The sequence below is a fragment of the Rutidosis leptorrhynchoides genome, chromosome 3 (genome assembly GCF_046630445.1).
Source record: "Rutidosis leptorrhynchoides isolate AG116_Rl617_1_P2 chromosome 3, CSIRO_AGI_Rlap_v1, whole genome shotgun sequence".
Lineage (NCBI taxonomy): Eukaryota > Viridiplantae > Streptophyta > Magnoliopsida > Asterales > Asteraceae > Rutidosis > Rutidosis leptorrhynchoides.
In genome coordinates this window covers 648,468,364-648,477,332 of record NC_092335.1, presented here as the reverse complement: position 1 = coordinate 648,477,332, position 8,969 = coordinate 648,468,364, and the positions used below count along the sequence as shown (strand labels likewise).

Below are 8,969 nucleotides of genomic sequence, written 5' to 3'. Positions count from 1 at the left end.
ACGTACTCAAGACAAAAACGAGTCTTTGCCAAGAAGGCAGACTTGAGAGTAACCAAGTCCATTGAACCTTGTCGCAAATGGTGCAACTCGTCCCGGATTTTATCAAGATTGGAAGAAGTTCAGTATTCTTGGAAAAATTCCTTCTTAAACTCCTCCCATGTCAAGCACATGCATTGCTCCTCACCATATAATTTGATTTTATCGTCCCACCACAACTTGCCCTCTTCGCGCAACATGCTAGACCCATACCTCGTCTTCTTCTCGGGAGGACACTCTGCGGTACGGAACGCTCCCTCGATATCAGAAATCCAACAAGTGCTTTTCAATGGATCCCTCACCCCATTAAACATCGGAGGTTGAGTATCCTTGAAATTTTTGTAGTGGAAGTTCCGCCTTCCACCCCCACCATTACCTTCACCCCCTTCGCCTCGAGGATAAATGTTTCTAGCCTCTAAAGCCTCCTCTATTGCGGCTTTCATTCGATCATTGATCAGTTCGGTTACTTGTCCATCGACCGACTCTTGGAAGACCTTACGGACATCGTCAAGAAAATCCTTCTTTAGCCTTTTAAAGATGGCCTCAACCTTGGCCGTGAGTTCAACATCCTCACTCGTACTTCCGTCATTGGTGTCGTGTCCATTTCTCATCTTCATTCTACAAAACGAAGTAAATTAAGCAACAAAACGAAAGGACTTAACACATATGTATATACATATACACCACACTACCCCATCTTGCTCAACAATCGTCGTACATCGCTTGTTTGACACGATTTGAACCCGTAACAATGGTAGCTAATCATTGTTACGCGAGCACATCACATTAACTCACTAGTACCACGTCTATCTCGCTTGACGATTTCAAATACCACACAAAACAATAGCGCATGATTAGTTCACATAAACCTATGCACTAACCAAAACCCGATTCGACCCAAAGTCCTACAAGTCCCGCATAATGCGCACACAAAAAGTCTAAGTCTAGGCGCCTATCTCAAGTCACCTAAAGCCCTTAGACCATGCTCTGATACCACTTGAAACAACCCAAACCAAACCACGAACAAACCCGCTTAAAATGTCACAAAAAAAAAATTTCTCTGTTCAGCTAATGGCGCGGCGCGCCATATGGCCGCGCGGCGCGCCAAATGGGCCTGTCCCATTTTTCCATTTTTGCCAAAAAGATCGGCCACTTCCCGACATAATTAGACAAAACGCTTTTAACAACATATTCAAACATGTAAAACTAACATGATTCAAACATAAAATAAGTTTTACAAAGCGGGGCCCACGTCGGCCGTTTTACGAGTTTCATACAAAAGTTTGAGTTTCGACCACATTAAGTTTAAATACCAAACGACACTACGAGCATGGTGTTTGGGGTTAAACTACCCAAGCCTCGGTCAAACTCCACAAGCTAACACTTCCAAAAGGCATCCCCTATCAACAAGCGGGAACTCTACTCCAAAATAATGCCCTTACCCTTGTCCACAACCGAACCTATAAAAAGGTAAACAACGAGAGGGTAAGCAAAGCTTAGTGAATGCAATAATTATACATATACATATATAATATATCTACTTGCAAACACTTACACAATACCGTACACAAGCTAGCAATTCGACAACCATGCAAAACATTATGCATATACCAATAACCGCAATTCACATTGAGCTAGCAATAACAAAAGCATATAGTTCATAATTAAGTATGCTAATGCACAATTCATACAACCATGGTTAACCAATCGTAAAAGGAATGGTACTCTAATTTCCCATTGGTGTTCATTACAACCGTTAGTGCACAACACATATATCACTAACCCTTGGACAACACATATCCGTTTATAAAATCGTTAGTGTACAACACATATAACACTAAATCGGACAACACATATCCATTCATAAATCATTAGTGTACAACACATATAACACTAAATTGGACAACATATATCCGTTCTTAAAACCGTTAGCGCACAACGCATATATCACTAACTTGGACAACACATATCCATTTCTACAAGTAAACACATCATATACGTACATGTATACTTATTCCACTCACCTTACGCCTTCGGTGAATCAATAAACCAAGCTTGAATCTTCAAGGTAACGCACCTATTATAATGTACATATAATCAATCAACCATTTAAGTAGGTCAAACTCACAACACTCACCATTACTAAGTCATTTTGACCCATTTGGGCACTTACCCTAAAATCGGGTCAACTCACACCAAAACCCTAATATTAGCCAAGATAGGTTTAAAACACACTTCAACACAAGGTCTATGCATTAATCACAAACATTAACTAACTTAGATCTATTTTGACCCATTTGACCAATTTAAGGTCAACACCCCCATTTCGGGTCATTCACTAACCCACACAACGCCCACTTACATAAATATAGGTATGCTAGCGATTTACTAACTAATTTAAGTTCATAAACATCAATCTAACACTTTGAAAACCCTAGCTAGTCATCTTTGAGTCTACATGACCCAATTTCACCCAAAACACCCAATTCACCCACAAATGGGTTTTAAGTTCATCATCTACCCCAAACCCTAACCCTTAATCAAATTAAACAAGGAAATTAAGATTAAAGCATACCACTACACTCAAAATGTAGCTAGGAAGTAGATGAACAACTTTATAACTTAAGCTTAAGCAAGATTCCTTCTTCTTCTTCTTCTTCTTCTTCTTCTTCTTCTTCTTCTTCTTCTTCTTCTTCTTCTTCTTCTTCTTCTTCTTCTCCAAAATGAGTTTTCTCACACTAGGATCTTACTCTCTCTCTAGAATTGAATGGATGAGGTTGAAGTAGATGGAAATGGAGTTAATGAGACTCCAACAACTGATCCCAAGCCTTAAAGTCGGGTCCCATGTGAATTTACCAAAAAGCCCTTAAAATATCTAATTTAAAAGCAAGAGTTGGGCTGTCAGCCCGTAATGGCGCGGTGCGCCATAATACTGCGCGGCGCGCAGATAGCCTGGGCAGCATTCTTTTCTCTTTTTCTAAAATATACAAAGAAACCCCACAATTCATTCACCCTAAATGCACATATGAACAAGGAAAAATTCGGGTCTTACATCGGCGCTCTTGAGGACCAGAAGCGTCGCTCTTGTTTACAGGAGCGGCGCTCCTAACATCTGATGAAAAACTCCACAAAAAGGATTACCAGGTGCGGCGCTCTTAGTTCAGGAGCGTCGCTCCTGTACCTGGGAAATGCTGTTTCTGAGTTTTATCAAGTGCACGAACCAAACTTCAATTTAGCACAAATCATAAACCGTAAACACTTAGAACACGTATCTTATATCGTTGGAAAGCTCTTTTGACAAGGAATACAACTAACCACTTTTCATCAAGCAAAAACATCAATTACAATAATCAAAATCTTATCAAGTGATCATTAAAGGTTTATTTTCAAAGTTTCAATTCACAAAATGCATTTTAAGATTCGGGAATCCAATTCACACATATGATATGTCATTTTGAAGGTAATGAAACATACATTACAACATAACACTTACTAATAACATTTCATGGCATTCAAAACATCAAAAGTTCGTTTTAAGTCTATCAAACCCTAACCAAAATTCACAAAAATCAATAATCATGTGTTTGAAGTTTTCTTAATCCACCTACGCATCAAAACGAAGCTAGTGATACTAGTAACATAATTAAAACATGAACTTTAACAATTTAACAACATTTAATCACCCAAAACTCAAGATTAATCAAACTCATCTCAAATGTTCAAACTAGTTACTCAAAACAACAAATCGAGCAAACTAAACATATATTCATGTTAGACTTGAGCCATAGACCCTAATTAACACCATTTCAAGTATATAAAACGAATTTAGAGAAATCTAGTGTTTTTAGAAAGTTACCCAAACTTGATGAAATTGTTACCAAAATGTAGAGGATGAAGAGAGGATCATGAAAATGTAATTTGTTTTGATGTTGGCCTCCTAGATCGAATTTAGATGATGAATGATTGAATTGGGTGTTAGTGTGTGTTCTTGAGATGGAGAGAAAAAGAGAAGTAAGAAAAGAGAAAAAGAGGAGGTTGAATGAGTGGTGGTGGTGATGTGGTTGACTAGTTGACCCAGTCACCACTTTGCCCACTTGGCAACTTCGGTCCCTCAAGTTTCAAAGCGGGTGCGTGAATTAACCAAACGAACATTTTAAAAACGCTAGCGTAACCGAGAGATGTTATAATTAAATAACGGGAATATTAAGAATGTTAGTTAGCGGAAGATGCGAATTTAGATAACGAAGGATATTATCTTAAAAAAAAGACGGTGTTAAAATAAATTTAACGGAAAAACGCGGGATGTTACAATTTGCAAATGGTGGTCCTTCGATCATTTAAATATCACAAGTCTCCCACAATTCTCTAAAGCACTAAACTCAAAATTCAACACCTTCACGGGGACAAGAATATGGCAAGCGGTAGTTTGGGTTACATGTTACTATATTTGAAAAAACCGAAATGACTTCGTGTTCGACAAAAACAAGTTGAGTTGCCCAAAAATTATATCCGATATCCAAGTTAAAACATTCGAATGGATAAATTGTCGGGCCAAAAATATCACCCTCGATTGGCAATCATGGCTATTCAACCCTATGGTGTATGATGCCAACCCGATCTCCAAAGTTGGAATTGGCTAATTAGTTAGGTTTTTTTCCTAAATCTTTAGTGTTTCTTTTGGTAAGGAATAATATGAGTTGGTCCGTTATACTTTGTAGTCGGGCTTCCAACACTGTATATTCGCATCCTTCTCAGCTTATCTCTCAAGTGACATTTTCTTCCTTAAGAGTATACTAAAGACGAAGGAGTTTTTCTACGATTTTCAACCGTGCTCGAGCAAACTGTCCATTTGTATATTTCCTTTTAGTTTCGAGTATACCTGTTAGTATATAGGGTTATGTATCTGTAATCTTATAGCTCTCGTGTTTGTAAGGCGCAAGCCTCTTGTATCTTTATTGGTAATTAATATAAAGCTGATCTTTCAAAAAAAAAAAAAATCAATCTTTCTTATCTATAATAAGAAAACAACTATGATGTCATATTTATTAACTACAACCATTAGATAAGAAAGATTAAATTGATCTCAGCCCTTTAAATTCTATATGGCGTCATTACAAAAATTCGGGACAGTTACTTACCTTAATTACATTCAATGCCCTTAATTATTTAATCAGCCCAATTAAAGTAAAATACGGAGTAACAGTTACAAATGAGGGGAAATCAGTTTTACCATCTCACGCCATCACATACCCAATTAGATTTCTTCATCACAAAAGAACCTAACCCATTCCATTCCATTATTCATTTATTCAATATTCAACAATTAAACCACGAACCATTCAACTAAAACAAAATAAAATTAGGGATCTTATGAGCCAGATGCAGATCAATAGTTTTCTTAACCACAAAACATAAAACCGGATTCAGATCGATGTTTTTAATTGATCATAATACACTTCACCATATTCAGTCGTATTTGTAGACTCAAACCTCTATTCATTCTTAACCTAAGCGTATTTTAGTATTCGAATTTTGCATCTGTTCTCTCTATCGTATAATTTTGCATGTTGTGATTAAAGATTTCTGGTGACCATCCACGACAGTGCGATTGACGAAGCCAATGGCAGGTAAATCTAATGTTTTTAGTTGATTAATATAGGGTTTGCAATGCTTGATTTAGTTACGATTGAGTTTATAATTAAAATTGTTACATAAAAATGCAAAACTGTAAACCCTGACTTTAATCACCTGATATTGTAACTAATTACTTGATCTGTAATACTTGCGAGTTAAAAAATTAAATTCAGTGTGTAGATTGGTCTTTATTTATGGAGTGTATGATAATAATTTGACTATAAAGGGATGGTTAGAAGTAGTAGGTGCAAGCAATCCGATGGGTGGTTCGCAATTCAATAGTGGCTTGCCTAATCGTAAGTTTCTTTCTGCTGCTACAACAGTGGGACTACATCATCACGTTGCTATAATTAGTTCACTCTTCGATTATTTTTTTAGTTTTTGTTGATGGTTTTACTATTTATAAAGGGATTGGCATCTTATTATTAAGATAATTTGTTCAAGAATTTGAAAGTCAAGGCAAATTCTTAATATGAGTTGACAAAATAGATGTTTAAAATCTCAGGCTTTTCTGTTTAGATTTGGATTATTAGTTATTTGGTTTGAATGTTGTTTCATGGTCATTTGGACTTGGTTGGTACATATTTGGTTGGTACATGTTTCATGGTCAAGTGGATTGATATGGTACTTATCTTGCATTTCATGTGTTGGTACTTATCTTTAACAGTCATTTAGGTTTTCTACCTAAGTATGTAAATCATTTGAAAGAAATGAACTTTTTAATAGAGGATTTGTTTTTCAGTATTCATAGTGAGCAGGTAACCATTATTGTCCCCATCCTTATGTTAATGATATGTAATTTTTTATAAGAAAACAACTATGATGCCATATTTATTCAAAAAAATCCCAATTAACAAAACTACAACCATTTTTAATAGGGTTAAGCATCTTTATAAATTTATCAAAATCCACCGAGAATTCTATTATATGTGTCTCACTTTAAAATCCAACATTTGATAGGATAATTGTAGTCTACAGGTATGACCCATTTACAGGTCATATAGTTAAATGTTGACCCATTTCGCCATTATTATTGTATATATGCTAACCATATATTCGTGTACCCTTGTTAGGTGCTAACCGTATCAACTAATGGAACCCCAAAAATATTGGTCAGGAGGTATGTCTTTCCGCTCACCCGTACCTTTTATTGTGTTTATAATGGTAATTCTGACCCTTTTGCCAATTGAATGTTTGGTTTAGATATGTTAACTTGGCCAAATGGGTCTAACTGTGTTACTGGCCAATTTTGAGAAACTTGAAACTTGATTTATATGGTAAGTTTTGTTTTGGTTCACAAGTTTAGGTCTTTTTAATATATATTAATATGTAGCTATTTTCCAAACCTAATCTTGCAATCGTTGTACATGTTTGGCACCGTGAGGGCATGCGAGAGAAACTCATATTGGTTGAAAATCTGCAGGTTGTGCAGATTCATGATCAGTAGTGCTATCATTAAGTCTATTTGTGATGGCATTGCAAAGGATGAGAATATGTTAACTCAAAGTAAGTCACAAATGTTCAAAAGAAGTCAACTATGTCTGAATATTTTCATCGCTTACGACTATGTCTGACTTATAAATGACACTGCTAGGATTCTTATGGGTTATTGTTGATGTTCATTCTATATTAGTGACATGTAATCAATAATGATGTTTTCAAATTCATTTTTTTTTTTTGGATAAAGGGGACGGTACCCCGGAGAAATTTTATTAATCACAAAATCCATTTTTAGGAAAACTAATGTTGGAGAACACACCGAATGGGTGTTGCTTATGTCTAGAATCTCGCAAGATAATAAAGGAGATCCTATTACATGTAAGTTATCTATAAATAACTGTTACATGTCTGGTTAGAACAAAAAGTTATATTTTAAATGAGTTAATACTTCAACGTGGGGGAAATTGGTTAAATTATGTCTAAATTTGAATGGGTTTGGAACAATTGCTTCTCTCATTACACAAACTGATCATAAAAATTAATAATTATCTAAATGCAATAAGTGTACTCGATCTTTACGACTATCAACAGGGTGTCAATTGCCAATTGGATCATAAACCGGGCGATGACTTGGGATGGGAACTAACATATGTATCCTTCCTCTGCTTTGCTTGGTCAATACAAAGATGAGCCAATTTCCATTTTACACATCGATGAACTCCTAGATAAAGCCAGTAGGTTTTGTTATTGTTTGCACTTTGGAAGGATTACCAACTGTATATAAAATAAATTGTTTTTGAATGAAGAGTAGTTGTAACTGTTTATATATGTTTTTTTTTTTTTCTCATTTCTATTTGTAACTTTGTAAGTACCAATATATCACTAATGGCGTATACTATTTAACCTTTTTAGTTCTACTTAATATTTAATTACATGACTATATGTTATCATACAATTTTAGCGTATTCTATGTTTTTATGTATTTTTTTTATATGCGTCTATTTTAACAATCAACCCAATTCAATATGAAAATATGTATCAATAAAAATATGTTATCAATGTCATCAACCCAATTTATTATATTAAATCACTTAGGAGTACTATAATAAGTGATTTATGTCACAATTCATACTTATTTACTTTATGTGTTTAATTCTATTATTATTTACATATATTGTACTACTCTTATTTATATCATTAACATAAATCACTTATCAAGAATATATTTTTAAAATCATGTATGATAAAATACCCACGAATGCGCGGGTTATAAACTAGTCATATCTAATAATAATTATAACCTATAAATAAATGACATTAAATATATCATCTTCTAAAACACACCACCACTTAACAGTTAAAAATGATTGTACATTTTAAAAAAAAAATGATTATGCTTTCTTTATAAAAATAACATATAAACGTTTATAAAATTTAAATGGATATTTATTATTATTATTAGTATTTTTTACTATTATAATTCTTTCCTAATATAAAAAATGACTAATAAAGCTGTAAAAAAGTATTTTTTTTTCTTTTTGAAAAAAGTGAATATGTAAAAAAGATTTAAGTTATTGTAATTTAATGATAGGATCACTTAAATATTTGGTCATGATTGAGACTCTACAAATTATATTCAACAAAAGTGAAGATTTGGTTTACACACAATACTTGGAAATGGTTTAATTTCCAAAATGTATTTGATATGTATCTTTACACTAATGGTCATTATTTGTACACTTTTTCGAGCTATCTTAAAGTGATATAAGATTCGGTTGATCAGGGTGATTATGTCAAGTGATTTGGGTGATATGAATGATGTTAAAGGACTTGCTGGCGATTCCCCGAAGGTAGTGAGA

The 8,969-nt window shown here is 34.4% G+C and overlaps 1 long non-coding RNA gene across 2 annotated transcripts; it reads left to right on the top strand.

Moving 5' to 3' along the window:
* Positions 1-5,333: 5,333 nt before the first annotated feature.
* On the top strand, positions 5,334-7,942 carry LOC139899161 (uncharacterized). Of its 2 annotated transcripts, XR_011777351.1 has the most exons (6): positions 5,334-5,663; positions 6,744-6,790; positions 6,874-6,947; positions 7,094-7,176; positions 7,406-7,488; positions 7,702-7,942. It is a non-coding gene; the product is annotated as an uncharacterized lncRNA (long non-coding RNA). The 2 variants fall into 2 exon arrangements; XR_011777350.1 differs by lacking the exons at positions 7,406-7,488; positions 7,702-7,942 and having other exon boundaries at positions 7,094-7,399.
* Positions 7,943-8,969: the final 1,027 nt, after the last annotated feature.